Raw genomic sequence first — 20,878 nt, forward strand, 5'->3', positions numbered from 1 at the left:
ACAGTAAACCTCAATCCACTTGAAGGATTATCAGGGTCGTGATCCGATCTTACTCCAGGAAAAACACACCTGTATTTTAACACTGACAATATAAAAAACAGTTTTATTTTTCAATATTTTAAGTAGTCAAAAGTTTCCCTAACCGCAGAATCCCTGTGTCACACCTCTTCTGAAAGCAACAGGGCTATTTTAATCCCGGTGCCTATTGATGACCTTTCTTGACCTTTTGCAATCCGACACCATTCTTTACTATAAATATAATTCCTGTGAATAATGCACTATGTGTCACTATTCGTTTCAAACAGCTGAAGCATTAGTGTCTGTGCAAACTGTGAATATAATGAGTGATTTGGTGATCGTCAGCTGTAAATGTGTGTTCACTCAGTCTTTATGAGAGTGCCGATTGTTTGTTCAGTAGTTCAGAAAACAGAATTTTCCAGGACGTGTTCAGGAGTGGTTTGGGGTGGTCCTGGTCTGGCTGATAATTCAAGGAGAAGGAAAGACTTACAAATATCTTGGATTCAGAATTGCACGGCAGCTTTTATTGGATGTTTTACGTAACAACAGAACTGTGTTTCGATTCATAATTGTGCATTTAACTAATACAGGAGCCCTTTGTGTTGTGTTTTGTGCATTTACGCCCTTAGCAGACAATTTCTTGCCAATGCAACTCATTATGCATCTTAATCTATTACAGTATTTGATTAAACCTGTAAGGTACGGTGCAGCTGTAACAATGTATTATCCTGCATCGTTTCTTCTTTCAGAATAAGCTCAAATATAATGCATTATAGATCATTTATACATCATTTTAATAATGATATAAAAGGGCAGTCTTTAAACTAACCAGCCGTTTTTAAGCCACATGACATTTGGGACTCAAGTGCTCCACAAATTGCTCCATTAAACACATTTTGGTAAATTTCCACTGCATCATGAGTTATTTATTTTATTTAAATGTTTTTGTGCTGCATCTTTGAGAAATTAATTAGATGTTGTTTGTTAACTGATCAACTTTATCTAACATAGTTTTACAGAAAATGTTGAATAATTGCATTTATTCATTTATGAAATTATTATTATTATTATTATTATTTTTACCATGTTATAATTAATTGCATTAATGCATAAGAAACACAATGATGATTTTCAGACAAACATGAACATGGCACACAGCAGGAAACCGATGGAGTGTGTTCTCCAGGTAGGGAAGGAGGTATTGCCCCAAGTGAAGGAGTTCAAGTACCTCGGGGTCTTGTTCACGAGTGAGGGGACAATGGAGCGGGAGGTTGGCCGGAGAATCGGGGCAGCGGGGGCGGTATTGCACTCGCTCTATCGCACCGTTGTCACGAAAAGAGAGCTGAGCCGGAAGGCAAAGCTCTCGATCTACCGGTCAATTTTTGTTCCTACCCTCACCTATGGTCATGAAGGCTGGGTCATGACCGAAAGAACTAGGTCACGAGTACAAGCGGCCGAAATGGGCTTCCTCAGAAGGGGGGCGGGCTTCTCCCTTAGAGATAGGGTGAGGAGCTCAGTCATCCATGAGGAGCTCGGAGTAGAGCCGCTGCTCCTTTGCGTTGAAAGGAGTCAGTTGAGGTGGTTTGGGCATCTGGTAAGGATGCCCCCTGGCCGCCTCCCTAGGGAGGTGTTTCAGGCACGTCCAGCTGGGAGGAGGCCTCGGGGAAGACCCAGGATTAGGTGGAGAGATTACATCCCCACACTGGCCTGGGAACGCCTCAGGGTCCCCCAGTCAGAGCTGGTTAATGTGGCTCGGGATAGGGAAGTTTGGGGCCCCCTGCTGGAGCTGCTGCCCCCGCGACCCGACTTCGGATAAGCGGTTGAAGATGGATGGATGGATGGATGGACATGGCAATAAGAGTTCAAGTGTATAACTAAACACAATCAAACGGGAGAACATAATTAAAATCGTTATAACATAATGCGTACATTTAAATAAGAGGTTTTCCTCATTTATTACAGCTTTAATTATCAATTGAGATTGAGCAGGTATGTATTATTGAAAGTTACACATTGGTTACATGACTATAAATATTGGCCGATTGCAATAGTGACATCTGATCCTAAATATGAAACATTTGTTTAACCCTTTAAGCTTGGATGGGCCAAAAAAATAATCGTCAAAATATTAATAACTACAGTCTCTACTAACACTAAACAAGTGTCATTTGAAAGCTTAGACGCTCTACTTTACAATGCATGAAGATATTATGACCAGTGTTGGGTAAATTACTCTAAAAAAGTAATCCATTACTAATTACATCTTCTACTATACTAATTACTCTGTCAGAAATTAATTGCATTACTTATTACTAGTTACTTTCTAAAACCCTTATCAAACTCCAAATAGCGAGGCTATTCGCTTAACTACATTTCTGAGTAGCGAGGTTAGCCTCGTTAGTTTGTAAATCAAGTAGCGTTTCAGTAGCGAAGCTATGTTTCTGATAGTGTAGCCTTGGGAAGAGCCTTGAACCCGGTGTTTACTATCGCCAGTTTAGAATTAAAAAAAAACGAAAGATATCTGATCACAAATGAATCGCTCATCTGAGTTGGTTCTTTAAAATGAATTGGCCCCATGTGATAGGAGGGCAGTCTGAATCATTCACAATTCAATTTGAATGACTCAGAAAGCTTGCGCTCACACTGCTGAATCATTTGTGTGCACACTCATTTGCCAATAAGCTCATGGAGTATTTTATAACACGGAAAATAAACATAAACTGGCTGCAGTGGATCTACAGTCAATGAAAACCAAACCTGCAAATGCGTCCTGTCGTTTGCCAGTGATGAAGAAAGTCTTTATAAAGTTCAAGACATTTGCAGCTTGTAAATGAATTCTGCAGATAAATACAAGATTATCAAAACCTGTATTAGCCTACACGAACACATAAAAATGTACCATGGCATTACCATGTTTTTTGGACCATTACCTTGACGCACTATGTTAATGCAATGGTTAGCTATATGAATATGGTAATCATATAACGAAACACCATGATAGTAACACGGTATTCTTTGAAGTAACTACATGCAACTACAGAATGTGCATAAATAGTTATATATCAAAGTACAATTATATTACCATCTTATACCATCAGAAATCACATTGTTATTGCCCAGATGTGCACACACACACACAAATATACGCACACAAACACATGCAAACAAACACACACATACACACACACAAACGCACACACAAACAGGAGTGGTAGTGGTGTAGTGGACTAAAGCACATAACTGGTAATCAGAAGGTTGCTGGTTTGATCCCCACAGTCACCACCATTGTGTCCTTGAGTAAGGCACTTAACTCCAGGTTGCTCCGGGGGGATTGTCCCTGTAATAAGTGCACTGTAAGTCACTTTGGATAAAAGCATCTGCCAAATGCATAAATGTAAATGCAAACAAACGCACACACACACACACACACACACACACACACACAAACACACACTTATATACACACACACATATATATACACACACTCATGCACACAAATATACACACACACACACAAAATGCATGTGAAGCACAATGTTACATATGACCACCAGGAGATGGCGCCAAATACACGACACAGACTCAATGATGACTCAAATGACACAGAATGAAACTCATTCTGTGAAATCTCATGACTAAAATCATGTCTGCATGCTATGCAAACCTTTAGTCATTGTTGTGTTTGCATGTGTAATTAGTTCTTATGTACAATTATTATCTTTTATTTGTTTGGAGATGTTTTTGGACACTATGATCAATTATATTTGTAATGTTGGAACTTTTGATTGCTTTGTCGTATCAACACAAATGTTTTCATAATCTATATAATAAAACAAATAGAACCGTTTTCATACAACGACACAAAACACTTGAACCTCTTTGTTTTTTTGGTCAAGATATACGCCTTTAATTTTCGGTATGCCACTGAAACAGGAAATGGTTAAAAACACATTCAGATCTTAAAGGGAGAACCGATACGGATCTGATCGTTACATTTCTCAGTTTTTATTGAACAGTAAATATGAAGTGACAGAGCTCTACTTCTGAAGCATCTGTCTGCGTCTCCTGTCAGATGATCTGAATGTCTGCAGATGGTCCACAGATCTCCAAATAATAAAAGATAATGATCTACAGACATTACTAATGTGTTATTATTGAGCTTGTTTGTTGTTTTTCTTTCTCAACCCAGATTGAGACGTTTGGCAGAATGTTTGAGCTGCCAAAACCCAAACAAACAATGAAACCAAACATATTCTAACATTTCCTTTCTCTTTAAAGTAAATAAACTAATGAATGGAAACAGTAATATCTCTTGCATTCTCTTTAACTCTTCAGTCTGTCAATAGATTTCATTGTGCCTTCAAGATTAGAAAGATGTTTGAAGTATGTGAACAGATGTAGAACACATCATTTTAAAATATGTTTATTAAAAACATCAGCGTGTATGTTTTTGTACAGACACAATCAGTTTTACTTTTTACTGATTTCCTGATATTTTCAGTTCTTCAATATCAGGTCTGATAAGGGAATCATATGGTAGATCAATTGTGCTTGCTATTGGGGCATATTGTCACAAAGGTCAGTGTGTGCACAATAGTATTTTGTAGCCAAGACTTTCAAAAATAAAACCCACCCTGAGAAACATTCACTGGAGTTAAATGTGTCACAACATGCCCCACTCTCCCCTATAATGTGTTTAATTTCACATCAGCCTAAAAATTATCCTTAACCCTGAGCTCAAGTCTGATGACAGGGTTTAAGAGAACATGTTGGTGCACATAAACCATATGTTCTGCCAAACATTAAAGCATGAAGAACCATTAACATCTGTAATCAATAAACTAGACACATGATTTAAAGACAGCACCTCTGTTACATAACATGAGTGTGACGGTCCTGTTCTGCCCGTTTCGAACGGGACTCGAACCGGCGTCTCCGGCATGGAGGACGGGTGCGCTAACAAGGAGGCTAAAAGCTACAGCCCCTAGCGTCAGTCGCTAGTGTACCTCTTGAGGTCAGGAGGGTGAGGTTTATACACATTTCACAGCTATCTATCAGCTGGCTTCCGTTACATGAGTCATATATTTTCCTATGAATTACATTATACCATCCAGCGGAACTACAACACCGCTACCAGTGTAGCCTGATTCCTGAACGAATGACTCATATGAGACAGTTCTTTTGATTCTATAGTGTTAAACACAAATCGTGACCAGTGTAGTACAATTCCCGAACAAATTACTCTTATGAGCCAGTTCTTTTGAATCTACAGTGTGACCAGTGAAGTCTGATTCCCAAACAAATGACTCTTATGAGCCAGTTCTTTTGAATCTTCACTGTTACCAGTGCAGTCCGACTCCCAAACAAATAACTCATATGAGCCAGTTCTTTTGAATCTTCATTGTTACCAGTGCAGTCCGACTCCCAAACAAATGGCTCTTATGAGTTTGTTTATTTGAATCTACAGTGTGACCAGTGAAGTCTGATTCCCAAATGAACGACTCCTTTGAGTTTGTTCTTTTGAATCTACAGTGTGACGAGTGAAGTCTGATTCCCAAACAAATGTCTCTTATGAACCAGTTCTTTTGAATCTACGCTGTGAAACACACAGTGTGACCAGTGTAGTTTGATTCCAGAACAAATGACTCTTATGATCCGGTTCTTTTGAATCTACAGTGTGACCAGTGTAGTTTGATTCCAGAACAAATGACTCTTATGATCCGGTTCTTTTGAATCTACAGTGTGACCAGTGTAGTTTGATTCCCAAACAAATGACTCTTATGAACTGGTTCTTTTGAATCTACGGCGTGAAACACACAGTGTGACCAGTGTAGTCTGATTCCAGAACAAATGCCTCTTATGAGTTGGTTCTTTTGACTATACATCGTGAAACACACAGTGCAAACAGTGTAGTTTGATTACCGAACAAATGACTCATATGAGCCAGTTATTTTGAATCAACAGTGTGACCAGTGAAGTCCGATTCCCAAACAAATGACTCATATGAGCCGGTTCTTTTGAATCTACAGTGTGACCAGTGAAGTCCGATTCCCAAACGTATGACTCTTTTGAGTTTATTCTTTTGAATCTACAGTGTGACCATTGAAGTCCGATTCCCAAACAAATGACTCATATGAGCCGGTTCTTTTGAATCTACAGTGTGCCCAGTGAAGTCCGATTCCCAAACAAATGACTCATATGAGCTGGTTCTTTTGAATCTACAGTGTGACTCATATGAGTCGGTCCTTTTGAATCTACAATGACCAAACAAATGACTCTAATGAACCGGTTCTTTTGAATCTATGGTGTGAAACACACAGTGTGACCAGTGTAGTCTGATTCCTGAACAAATGACTCTTATGAGGTGGTTCTTTTGAATATACATCGTGAAACACACAGTGTGACCAGTGTAGTTTGATTCCCGAACAAATTACTCATATAAGCCGGTTCTTTTGAATCTACAGTGTGACCAGTGAAGTCCGATTCCCAAACAAATTACTCTTATGAGATGGTTCTTTTGAATGTACAATGCAAAACGTACAGTGCAAACAGTGTAGTCCGACTCCCAAAATATTAACTCTTATGAATCGGGACTTTTAAATCTACAGTGTGACCGATGTAGTCTGATCCCGAACTCTTATGAGTTTGTTCTTTTGAATCAACAATGACCAAACAAATGCCTTATCAGCTGGTTCTTTTCAACAAAAGAATCAAAAACTTACTGAACCTCAAATTAATGTCATGTCTGACTTGAAATGAACCAATAATTGAGAGTATTTACTGACTGCTTGTTCATATGACAACCTGTATTTCAACATACACATAATGAGTTTGCTTGAAAAAAATATGTTAATTATAAAGTTTGTGCTAAAACACCTTTTGCAATAATCGTTTCTGTTAAATTCTGAAATTGTCTCATCATTTGGCAACAGGCTTTAATAGATATAACGTCACACAGACAAGGTCATTAAGCATTCAGTCAAACTATTGGATTATCTTGTATTAAACGGGGAACCGGAGGTTTGAGAGGTCAGATCCTCAGTACAGCGGGAGGAGTTTGTGTGTTCACTGCACTGTGAGACAGTATAAGAAGGATGTGAAATGCAGCCGAGCTTGCAACTTCACCGACAGCCTTCGCATACAGATGGAGTCACACATCCCCGAGTGATGAACGTCATTTTAGTGTCATCAGCTGATGTTAGATGTCCTAGATTTTAGAGTTTCCCATTGATGTCTCCCTGATGAAGTGTAACAGGTTCAGTTCGTAGTTTAATGCTGCAGAGAAGACAACAGGAAATGCAGCGAGCATTTGATGCATCCCTATGATGCTGCAATCGAAATCCCTTGTCCTAGATTAGCCAATTTATATATATATATATATATATATATATATATATATATATATATATATTTACAGCAATGTACACACTGTGCCACTCAGTTGACATGATTCACAAATGGCAAAAAGACAAGGTTGGACTCAGCACACAAGTGTGGATTATCTTTTGAACTATAGGTGGCGCTGTCTCCAATCTGCTCAGGTATGTTCAGGACATGATGTCAGAGATGCATACCAAATTTCTTATAAATCTGACAGTGCACTCAAAAGATATTTAACTTTAAGTTGTTAATGTGCCCGAGAGGCAGTATGGCTGATATGGGAGTCCATAGACACCAAACTCATGATTTTAGGACATACGGTTAAAAAGTTACGGGGAAAAATAGCAATTTTTCACATTTCTTGACCCATAAAGTTTTGTTTCAGTATGACAAACCACTGGCAAGATATTGCCTCACTTCCTGTTCAATGCAACATCATTAAATTGGTGTTAACCTTTAACAAAGTCGAAATTTGGTGTTATTCTTTCTGTGCGGATCAGTCAGGAGAATATTTTGATTGGGAAATGTCTGCATGAATTGTAGCGAATAAATAAACGTCATAATCCAAGATGCCGGCCGCTGTAATGGGCGGAGTTTTAATTTAAGCGGTCCATTTGTATCATCAGGAGATGGCAAGTATTGACGCTGACTATCACACCTGGAGTCGTGAGTTTGAATTCAGGGCGTGCTGAGTGACTCCAGCCAGGTCTCCTAAGCAACCAAATTGGGCCGGTTGCTAGGGAGGGTAGAGTCCAGGGCAGGATTGGTAATCTGGCATTCCGGGCATTTTCCTGGTGGGCCGACGCACTTTGGGGGCGATCAGGGGCGGACTGGCCATTGTGCGAATTTTGAGCCGGCAACAATTTTGGACCAGTTTCTATGTAAAATCCCGGGCCGATTTCTCTTCTCAGTCCACCCCTGGTAGAGTCACATGGGGTAACCTCCTCGTGGTCACTATAATGTGGTTCTCGCTCTCGGTGGGGCGTGTGGTGAGTTGTGTGTGGATGCCGCGGAGAATAGCGTGAAGCCTCCACACACGCTACGTCTCCACGGTAACACGCTCAACAAGTCACGTGCCTCTAATCAAAACAACTTGCTCGACGTATCAATCAGGCGGCCTCTTCTTGACTAAATCGGCAGTTCTTGGCCAGAATAAGCTGCAGACCACACCAGACTAAACACACAGAGGCCTAAATAGTCTTTAGTAATATATAATCATAACCAACCAATACCAACGGTCACTGGGGAACTCAAAATAGCTTTGATTATCTTATTGACAAACTTTGTTTAATTTTTGTCCGTCCAAGTTATTCATTTCAAACATTAATGAAGCACAAATTAATCAGGTGGAATTGAGAAGCTAGTGATAAGAAATGCTAAATATTTACTCTGCAGTACTGCGGTAGACTTCAGCAGCGGTCACCGCTCACTGGAGGAATGTCTAGAATGTTCCATCTCTCTCTGGAAACGGCATGAGATTTCATTCATACCACTGTGTTCATCTCACGCTTGCCAAATACAGACACCTGAGAGAATATCTGGCAGCATCTGTTCTCAGAAGACCTCAACAAACGTGCTTTATTAGCACATCCATAAGAGTTCATTAGAGATCATTAGAGTTCATTAGAGTTCATTAGAGTTCATTAGTCAACCAGATGAACAACAACAGATCTTTAATGTTATTGTCAGTTATTAGAAATGCAACTTTAGGGTCTGTGTTTACACTGTAAAACTCCAAAACTTAGCAAGCTGCCCCAAAATCCCTTTAAGGGGCCAACACACATTCGTACCCCACTGTGAGGCTGAGTATCGCCAGCCACCTCATGATTCGATACATCGTGATATCATGATTAGATTCTGATTCACAAGCTTTCAATTTCAAATCATTTCAAATTATTTCAGTTACAATGTCACAAATAGTTGAATGTAAACATTGATACATGGATCTAAATTACCGATACTATATCGTGAGACAAAGTAGCACAATGTATCGATATGTGTCGACACATCCCTACCTTTAATTGAAGACTTTTAAAGACTTAAATAAATTTAGTACCGTTTGACTATACCAGATCATATTAAAATTGTTTTATTTACCAACATATTAACACATATGAATTAGAGGTGGACTGATATTGGATTTTGCTGAAACAATAATGTGTTGGAAGAAAGCCGATAACTGATAAATGGACCAATAATTTTTCAAATTGATTTATTAAACGTTTACAAAATATTCATAGTATTTTCTTATTGTGATGGTACAAACACAGTGGCAACAAACAAACTAATTTCCCATAATAACCAGGAAAAAACAGGTGCATAATGTAGGAAACAAGCCGAAAATACACCGGGGACTCTTATTTTGAAATATCTGTACTCCAAGTTCCTCACACAAACAGATAAGGGAAAATATTCAGTCTTATAACTTTATTACTATATACGCACTGTAAAATAAACATCGTCATAAAACAAAAATAAGCAGTAATTAACTGATTATGAACCGCTCTGAAACCGCTGGAAACACTGTATCATGATTCCCTTTGGGAGTGGTGGTGGCGTAGTGGACTAAAGCACATAACTGGTAATCAGAAGGTTGCTGGTGCGATCCCTACAGCCACTACCATTGTGTCCTTGAGTAAGACACTTAACTCCAGGTTGCTCCGGGGGGATTGTCCCTGTAATAAGTGCTCTGTAAGTGGGTCTGCCAAATGAGATCAAATATTACAGTTTTAATGGGTTTCAATGGGGACATTTGTGTCCTGAAGGTCCCGAGTGTGACTGTTGTGTGTTCACAGTGTGTTATAGATCAGAATCAACTTTATTGCCAAGTATGCTTGCACATACAAGGAATTTCTCTTAGTGACAGGAGCTTTCAGTGTACAACAATACAAAAACAGCAGCAAGACATACATAATTAAAAACAAAACAAAGTAGAAAAAAAAGAGAATAATAAAATAAATAATTATACATATACATACATACACTCAGACACACACCTACATACATACCCACATACACACACACATATCTAATAAAAATCTGTTATATAAAGAACAAAAATACAGTATATTATGTATAGTGTAATGTATGTAATGGCAGAAGTGGATATGTTGGATAATATAAATAGATTTAAACTGTGTATTGCACATAATTATCGCTCAATGGGGCGGCTTTAACTGTTTATGAGATGATCGCCTGAGGGAAAAAACTGTTCCTGTGCCTAACGGTTATAGATGTATTATAGATGTATTATATGAACTGAGGTTGAAATATCAAAATTCCCCCCAAAATACTCACCTTTGACAAAATTTATGCCATTGCCATTAACAGCCAAAATGATCGAAAAAACTAAAATTGAAGAAGACAAAAATGTTCCGAAGGTCGCACAAGGGTTAAGAATGTTTTAATACATTTTTACTGGTAAGCAAGACAAAGATACTCGCTAATAAAATTATTTTGCTGGCTTGCTTATTGTACCGTCTACATAGGGGGCATCCTAATTGAAATGTTCAGATTTGACATATAACTGAGTTTGATGTTAATATAGTGCTAATCTGTATTTATAGCCGAGTATGTCATTTCTGCGACACTAGCACCCCTGAACGGAATTGCATTCTGAATACGCCCCTCCTCTGCAGCTCTTCAAACAGTCAGATAGTCCCGCCTCCTGCTCACGCCATTGGTTGAGTAATGCTGTTGGGTCGGGTTGCGATAGTGCCACAGAGACACAGTGTTTACAGTTTTCAAGAAAATCCAGAATCAAGATGGCTGAAAAAGTGGACAGGCACTGTTGAACTCTACAGTCACACATCGGTATCATGCATCTGATTCTATAAATGGAACAAAGCCATAGAGTATATGAGTGTTTGAGCCTTAAAGACGGGTGATTTTTCAGTACATTTTGTGGTGATGACCAAGATGGTTAGAGGAAACAGAATTGCCTCCTTCTACTCACAGGACCTAAAGTGCAGTAAAGTTAATTAGAAGTTAATGAGAAGCAGCTGTTAGACAGCAGAGGAATCTCAACCCTTTCCTACCTTTGAATTAAATATACATGTGGTGTTAATTAGCATGATTAGCCATCAGTGCCAAGGTAATTTGTCAAGTCAAGAAATTATTCTCATCATTCATCATGTTAACTGTTGCGAATCACAGTCACATGATGCACACAAAGAACTGATGCAACTGGGAATTACAATGTTTTCCCTTCCTGATGTCATAGAACTAATGGCATCACCAGGAAGAGAATGTGGAAGCCTGAGCCTGCAGAACTGTGTTGCGATTGGGTTTGATGACCTGTATGATGTCAGAATGTGGCATAACTTCAGCCATATGTTGTACAGCAGGACGCCAGCGCTCTTAGTGGACAGCATGCCAGCTGCCCGCTGGAACTGCTGTTGAGTGACACTCAGATCCCACAGAGATCAGAGATCAGAGATTCATTAGTGAAAACTGAACTCAAACTGTACAATATGACTCATGCTTCATGTCAACATCTGTCAAACATGGTGATTATATACAACTAAAGTCTCTATCGAGTGACACAAAAATGAGATCCACTGTTCATTGTATTAGTTGATTTGTGGCTACAGCAAAAGGACATAAACAGGCACGATGATGTCAGAATTACTTTCACAGACAGTGAAATAAATATCACTGTGTGGGTGAAGAGAAAAGTCAAACATCTGCTAATACACTGAGAATACGTCCACGTTATTCCGGATACATTTTAATGGTTATTTTTCTACGTTTTGGCCTTCCGTCCACACTGAGACAGTGTTTTTATCCAGCAAATACTGAGCTCTCCCAAGTGGATATATGTAGTGTGGACTGGGAAAACTGAGATGTTTTTTTTTTTGTAAATTTTTGCATTATCTCCCCTTTTCTACCCAATCTGGAATGCCCAATTCCCAATAAGTCCTCGTGGTGGCGTAGTGACTCGCCTCAATCTTGGTGGTGGAGGATGAATCTCAGTTGCCTCCGCGTCTGAGACCGTCAATCTGCAAATCTTATCACATGACTGGTTGAGCATATTACCGCTATTCTCCGTGGCATGTGACTGGGTGGTGACTGATGTGGCGGGGTGATGACTGATGTGACGGTGTGGTCACTGATGTGAAGGGGTGGTGACTGATGTGAAGGGGTGGTCACTGATGTGAAGGGGTGGTCACTGATGTGAAGGAGTGGTGACTGATGTGGCGGGGTGATGACAGATGTGGCGGTGTGGTCACTGATGTGACGGGGTGGTGACTGATGTGACGGGGTGGTGACTGATGTGACGGGGTGGTCACTGATGTGACGGGGTGGTGACTGATGTGACGGGGTGGTGACTGATGTGAAGGGGTGGTGACAGATGTGAAGGGATGGTGACTGATGTGAAGGGGTGGTCACTGATGTGACGGGGTGGTGACTGATGTGATGGGGTGGTGACTGATGTGGCGGGGTGATGACTGATGTGGCGGTGTGGTCACTGATGTGAAGGGGTGGTGACTGATGTGAAGGGGTGGTCACTGATGTGACGGGTGGTGACTGATGTGATGGGGTGGTGACTGATGTGGCGGGGTGATGACTGATGTGGCGGTGTGGTCACTGATGTGAAGGGGTGGTGACTGATGTGAAGGGGTGGTCACTGATGTGACGGGGTGGTGACTGATGTGGCGGAGTGGTCACTGATGTGACGGGGTGGTGACTGATGTGAAGGGGTGGTGACTGATGTGGCGGTGTGGTCACTGATGTGAAGGGGTGGTGACTGATGTGAAGGGGTGGTCACTGATGTGATGGGGTGGTGACTGATGTGATGGGGTGGTGACTGATGTGGCGGGGTGATGACTGATGTGGCGGTGTGGTCACTGATGTGAAGGGGTGGTGACTGATGTGAAGGGGTGGTCACTGATGTGACGGGGTGGTGACTGATGTGACGGGGTGGTGACTGATGTGGCGGAGTGGTCACTGATGTGACGGGGTGGTGACTGATGTGGCGGGGTGATGACTGATGTGGCGGTGTGGTCACTGATGTGAAGGGGTGGTGACTGATGTGAAGGGGTGGTCACTGATGTGACGGGGTGGTGACTGATGTGATGGGGTGATGACTGATGTGGCGGGGTGATGACTGATGTGGCGGTGTGGTCACTAATGTGAAGGGGTGGTGACTGATGTGAAGGGGTGGTCACTGATGTGACGGGGTGGTGACTGATGTGACGGGGTGGTGAATGATGTGGCGGAGTGGTCACTGATGTGACGGTGTGGTGACTGATGTGGCGGGGTGATGACTGATGTGGCGGTGTGGTCACTGATGTGAAGGGGTGGTGACGGATGTGAAGGGGTGGTCACTGATGTGACGGGGTGGTGACTGATGTGATGGGGTGGTGACTGATGTGGCGGGGTGATGACTGATGTGGCGGTGTGGTCACTGATGTGAAGGGGTGGTGACTGATGTGAAGGGGTGGTCACTGATGTGACGGGGTGGTGACTGATGTGACGGGGTGGTGACTGATGTGGCGGAGTGGTCACTGATGTGACGGGGTGGTGACTGATGTGAAGGGGTGGTGACTGATGTGACGGGGTGGTGACTGATGTGAAGGGGTGGTGACTGATGTGACGGGGTGGTGACTGATGTGACGGGGTGGTCACTGATGTGACGGGGTGGTCACTGATGTGAAGGGGTGGTCACTGATGTGACGGGGTGGTGACTGATGTGACGGGGTGGTCACTGATGTGGTGGAGTGGTCACTGATGTGACGGGGTGGTGACTGATGTGAAGGGGTGGTCACTGATGTGGTGGAGTGGTCACTGATGTGAAGGGGTGGTGACTGATGTGACGGGGTGGTCACTGATGTGAAGGGGTGGTGACTGATGTGACGGGGTGGTCACTGATGTGACGGGGTGGTGACTGATGTGAAGGGGTGGTCACTGATGTGACGGGGTGGTGACTGATGTGACGGGGTGGTCACTGATGTGACGGGGTGGTGACTGATGTGAAGGGGTGGTCACTGATGTGACGGGGTGGTGACTGATGTGACGGGGTGGTCACTGATGTGGTGGAGTGGTCACTGATGTGACGGGGTGGTGACTGATGTGAAGGGGTGGTCACTGATGTGACGGTGTGGTGACTGATGTGACGGGGTGGTGACTGATGTGACGGGGTGGTGACTGATGTGACGGGGTGATGACTGATGTGGCGGTGTGGTCACTGATGTGAAGGGGTGGTCACTGATGTGACGGGGTGGTGACTGATGTGACGGGGTGGTGACTGATGTGACGGGGTGGTGACTGATGTGGCGGAGTGGTCACTGATGTGACGGGGTGGTGACTGATGTGGCGGAGTGGTCACTGATGTGACGGGGTGGTGACTGATGTGACAGGGTGGTGACTGATGTGACGGGGTGGTGACTGATGTGGTGGAGTGGTCAATGATGTGACGGGGTGGTCACTGATGTGGTGGAGTGGTCAATGATGTGACGGGGTGGTGACTGATGTGGCGGGGTGGTGACTGATGTGACGGGGTGGTGACTGATGTGGCGGGGTGGTGACTGATGTGGCGGGCTGGTGACTGATGTGATGGGGTGGTTCACTGTGACAGGGTGGTATGGACAAAGTGTTCCTCTATATGATCTGCTGGTTTTAAACTTTATAAAACTGGGGGAGGGGAAACATTCAAATTGGAGATGTAAAGGAAAACTTTGGTCATGCTCTGAAAAACTGAAAAGAGCTTTATGACAGTGAGTGGGAGAGTCGCATCCACACATCCCTCTGGATTTTCATGTGGCGGGATGTCACAGACTGTGGTGCTTGGATGATTTCGAGCACATCATCAAAGAGATACCACAGGAAGTCATCTCTTGGAGGCCAGAAGAACCTGTTGGCACCAACACGATAATGCACTTAGAGGTGAGTGGAACAGTCGTGGAACACCAGCTTGCTGAACACACAAGCGCTCGGCTCCAAAGAAAGAATCTGATTAAACAGATGCATGATTCCCTTCTTTTATACCCGTATGTCCGGGAGAGGGACATGCAAATTCTGTCTGCCAGTTTCTCAAGTTCAGAGGTAACCGAGACCTTCAAGAAAGACCCCTAGTGACGCTTCACTCGACACAACCACGAGTGAGTGACAGATGGGGAACCTCAATATCTCAGTCTGTGTTTGGGACCTGCTCTATTATTTTTTCTATGTGCAGCAGGCAGATTTGGACATATGGCATGTTTTGTGCTTTTGTATTTCTCATGAGCGTTTTGCTGGCACAGCAGCTTTAAATCATATACATAAAGAAAACCAGACAGACCAGTGTCATATACACACAAAGATGAAGACAATAAAGCCATGATGTCATCAAACGGCCTGAACGTAAATTCATCAGATTGCGGATGATCTGAAGAATGAAGGAGACCTTGAGCTTTATGGAATAGAAACAAAATAAAGTCCAGAATAAGAGATGCAGATCTGATCAAGATCAGTAGGAAAATTGTTCTTTGAAACAATACGTATATGGGCAGAAAATACTTGGGACTGTGCACAATTAGTATTGTCATGACATCATTATCCTGCGGCTGATTAGTCACACTTTATGGCTCAGATGATTGGTGAAAACAAATGCAAAAGTTATGTTAATATATAAAATGCAACCAAATAAATCTCAGCTCTTGATATGTCCACTGAAATAAAAGATGCTGTTTAGATTTATTGATTAAAAAACAGATGAGCAGGTTTCAAACCTGCGACCTCTTGATACTTGGGTATACCTCTAGACAACACATCTCACAGAAGGGTTATTCCATGTCAAATCAACCAAATGTCAGAAAGTCTGGCTGATATTGCTCACCCTTTTTCAGAAGAAATATACACAAAAATGACGATGCTTCTTGGTACTACAAAAGTAGATACAGGTATTGCACAAACTGAAGAACAACACGTCATTTCTTAAAGATAGTGTATTTTTGGACTCCCAAAAATCCAGATTTTGACCACAGTTTTATGTGAATAAATAATGTAACATTTATAGTTTCAACATATCTTGTTCTTCAGACATTTGCTTTGTTGGACAAGAACAACTAGCTTCATACCATGTGACCTATATTTGGTTTTACGTCCTTTGAGAATGGGTAACAATTTGCACATGGAGCCACATTGAGAGCCCCATATGTCTGGTATTTAACAATATTGGGCCTTAAAAATAAAGATACCCAAAGTAAAGTTTGTTCAGAACCAGAATATAAAAGGATTATTGGCACTCAAACTTTGGAAAAACACTCAAAAAAAGTGCTTTTTCCCATATTTAGACTCACAGCATATGCATATAATGTAACAAGAGGTGCTGAAGTCAACTGATTTTAGTAATAGACCTACCTATCTATGTGTAGAAATAAAATAATGACACGGACACTTTTCTAAGGTTATTTGTTTACCTGTAGTTAAGCTCCAAAATCATAAGCGAGAATTGTCATTTTGACCCTTCTTTACAAAATAATGGACTACTCAGTAAATATTGATCCATGGCTTTTAATATTTTGGCTTTCACCATCATTTATGTAATTCTTTCACCAATAAACTTTTTTTTTACCAGGGACCCGATTGGTTAAGTTGATATGGAATGACCCAGAAGCATGGGGGCTGAAATAGTAGAAACCCCTTCCACTAGACAATTTATATATCCACCAGTGACATAAATCGGCTGTTTGGGATCATTTGAATGTCTGAGGGTTCCTGAAGGCGACCGTTGTAAAACATCCAGACAGAAGTCATATAACAGGTACATATTCCACAAATGGGACAGGATATTCCACTAGACGTCCAACAACCAGTTAGTGTCATATTTTCAGCGTGTTGGAGCATGCTTTTTGTGTGGTTACTAGAAGCGTAGTAAACTTCGAGAAGTTGCATCTCAATTTATCATTTTAAAACTGGTGTACCAATTTACTGCACTCAGCAATTAATTTCAATTTGAGTCAGTATCAGACTTTAAATTGCCTGCTGTATGCAACATTATCGTTGTTATGCATAGCCCACAGGTTTATTTGTTAGGTGTTGTTGTGGACACATTTTTGTGGAGTCTTGGGGTGTCTGACAGGCAACATATTGCTTTGATAAATTGTTGCAGATGGAAAAACTGCTGGATGCCATGAACTACATGAACTAAGAATAGCTTTAAGAGATGAATACCATCAATTAGCAACCTCAGAGTTATTGCTAGCAATTGCCCTATGGAACAAAAAGAATGGGATTTTTACACCTGGAACCAGGTTGTTTAATCATTTGTCCTGGGATAGAGGTCTGTTGTGCCAAAAATAAAAGAGATGAACGGAATAAAAGTCCCGACCTTATTTACCCCCCAATGTCATTCCCAATCCATATAATGAATGACAGTGAATGGGGACATGTGCTGTCACTTGCTATAGTGCACTTATTGTAGTGAATAGGAAGTCAGACTAGTGAGCACTTTTGCGAGGCTCAGATAATCTTCCTACAGGAACATGACAATACTCTAGTATTTCATTCCTCTTATAATTTAACAGGGAGACGGGAGGAGTTTACATGCACAACCATACACTGATGACTGCGAACAGTTTAAGACTGGTTGTTTAAAGCAGTTAATAAACAATTGGGGTAATATTGTGCATGCAAACGCACTGAATGCAGAGCTGTATTACAGGATTATTTTTTCTAATCAGTATACTGATGCTTAACCCTGTTTTGTAATTAGTATTAATTGGGTAAACAAAGAAAGATGCTATTTGCTGTGTTATACATGTAAATAATGTAAATACTACTGTACATGGGCACCAAACCCTTTTATGTGAGCTGTTGGGGGGAATGGACAGTGTTTTCCATACTATATCTGCTGCCCTCCAGCTAAACTACACAGGAACTCTTGTGTGAGGCCCAGATAATCGACCTCACTTGTGTGATGTACTTTGAAAAATAGTTTCCACAATCCTAATTGCAAGGATACATGCGTTGGGCCGAGGACATTATGAGGCCTTCAAGAGAGATAGACCAGGTGTTGAATATGCTTTCAATTACAGTTAATGCAAAGCATTTTACACAACACATTATCTAAAAAGTGTTGCATTGACTTTGGGTTACAATCTCTCCATTATGTAAATTAAGGGGTATTTTTAAGCATTTTTCTTTGCCTAACAGTGTAAAATGTGTCCCTGAAATTCAAAGTCATTGTGAGTTACTTCAGGACACTGAAAACCTACTTACTGTAACCAAAACAGTCCAAATGCAACAAGAAACACAGTAAATCCCTCTATTTACCCATGCTTTGCTGATGCTTCAAGTAGAGGAAGAGGATATATTGATTTAACCGATTAATCAGTGCTGATTGTTGCTTTTTGGAACAAAAATCCTGCTTTATATTTTTCTGGTTATTATTGGTATTTCTGTTGCACTATAAAATGCATCTGGGATTTTATTCACCCAATTAGCGTTGAGTGGGCAAACTCTTTAGTTGAGGTGCTTGCACAGTGACAATCTGTCGGCCTTGTCCGCATCTGTACATATCTGTGCCAACACAGCTGCCAGTGCACACTACACACACTATGGCACACACAAACGTCCTTTAAAAGCATTGTCGCTCACACTGTAGAACTGAGAACAGCTTCCTAGATGCTCGATAAAACCAACAGAGATACAAGACAAACAGATGTTGAAGATGGAAATAAATGTATAGTCTGGATGTGCTGTGCACATTAAAGTGAATGTGTGAAGACGGACGCTCGTACACAGATAATACCACATCATAAACATCACACATATTCTGTGTGTGTGTGTGTGTGTGTGTGTGTGTGTGTGTGTGTGATGACAAGGAGCAGGGCACATATTCACTGTGATGCATGCAGCACATGCAAACTATATATTTATATGATTAAATCGCTGCCTTTTGCTGTTTAAGAGGCACATTAATCCATATCATGAACTGCGTATCCGGAAGTGAGAAGCTGTTGTCAAAAACATAAAGACTAAACGTGCTTGTGGCAGGGCGGAGGGCGGGGCCGGGTCGTGATACTACACACCGGTCCCGTATTAGGCTAATTATGCCTCCGTGAGGTTTAAAGGCTGACTGCAGAGGGCCATGCGGGAGAGAGAGATCGTTAGCGGACATGTCCGTCTTATGTGTTTGTGTCTTTGTTTTAAGTTTACCATTAAACTATCATTTATATTATCAAGCCGGTTCTCGCCTCCTCCTTTCCATTGAATACGTTACAGTGCTTCATTCTGTTTTGTGTGAAAAGAGAGTGGATGCAACGACACCCGGGACGGAGAGGTGCGGCGACCTTGGTGTGCACAAATGTTACGTTTTGAGATGATTTAACCTCTAAAGAACTAAATTGTGGCAAAAAAAATGACCAATAAAAAGACAAAAACAGCAATTGCGAGTGGGGTGGCCACCACATTGGTCACCCCATTGGCCACCCCATTGGCCACCACATTGGCCACCCCATTGGTCACCCCATTGGCCACCCCATTGGCCACCCCATTGGCCACCACATTGGCCACCCCATTGGCCACCCCATTGGCCACCACATTGGCCACCCCATTGGTCACCCCATTGGTCACCCCATTGGTCACCCCATTGGTCACCCCATTGGCCACCCCCTAGCTCTGCCACTGTTGTACTGTTTCATTTGATTCTTGAAGTGCTATGAATTTATTTTCGTTTTATTGATGATAAAATTGAATTAAACTTTCAAACACGGAATTCAGAAAAAAATAAAATCAGAAATCATGGAATTTGGGAAAATATAAAACCGATTTTATAGAGCCATACCTTATAATATACAGTGAAACTGAATGCTGTGAAAACACCTTGAATTGGCTGCTAAAAAAGTCTTTGCCATTTAGAAATAAGACATCAACCTGCGATTGTAGAGATGTATGCAATGGCAGAGATCTAACACTTTAAGCTTTATTTTAAAGATTTCATTTTTCAGTGGCATACCAAAAATTAAAGGCTTATAACTAGACAAAAAAAGGAGGTTCAAGTGTTTAGTATTATTGCAAATACATTTTTTCCAAATTTTTTTATGTTATAGATTATGATACATTCTGAGACTCTCAATCTAAGAAACTGCTGAATAATTTACATTTTTTCGTGCTTTTCTGATTTGTCATTATATATCTCTGGGTGTAAATAAGGTGGCTCCAAAAAACTACTTTTGTTTTGTTCTCAATCATGTCAACTGTATCTGAGAAACATTTGTGTTGATACGACAATTTGTGGCCAAAAACATCTCCAAACAAATAAAAGATAATAATTGTACATAAGAACTAATTACACATGCAAACACAACAATGACTAAAGGTTTGCATAGCATGCACACATGATTTTAGTCATGAGATTTCACAGAATGAGTTTCATTCTGTGTCATTTGAGTCATCATTGAGTCTGTGTCATGTATTTGGCGCCATCTCCTGGTGGTCATATGTAACATTGTGCTTCATGTGGATTATCTAATGATCTATACATCTGATTATCTT

Source organism: Xyrauchen texanus, chromosome 14, assembly GCF_025860055.1.
Source record: "Xyrauchen texanus isolate HMW12.3.18 chromosome 14, RBS_HiC_50CHRs, whole genome shotgun sequence".
NCBI lineage: Eukaryota > Metazoa > Chordata > Actinopteri > Cypriniformes > Catostomidae > Xyrauchen > Xyrauchen texanus.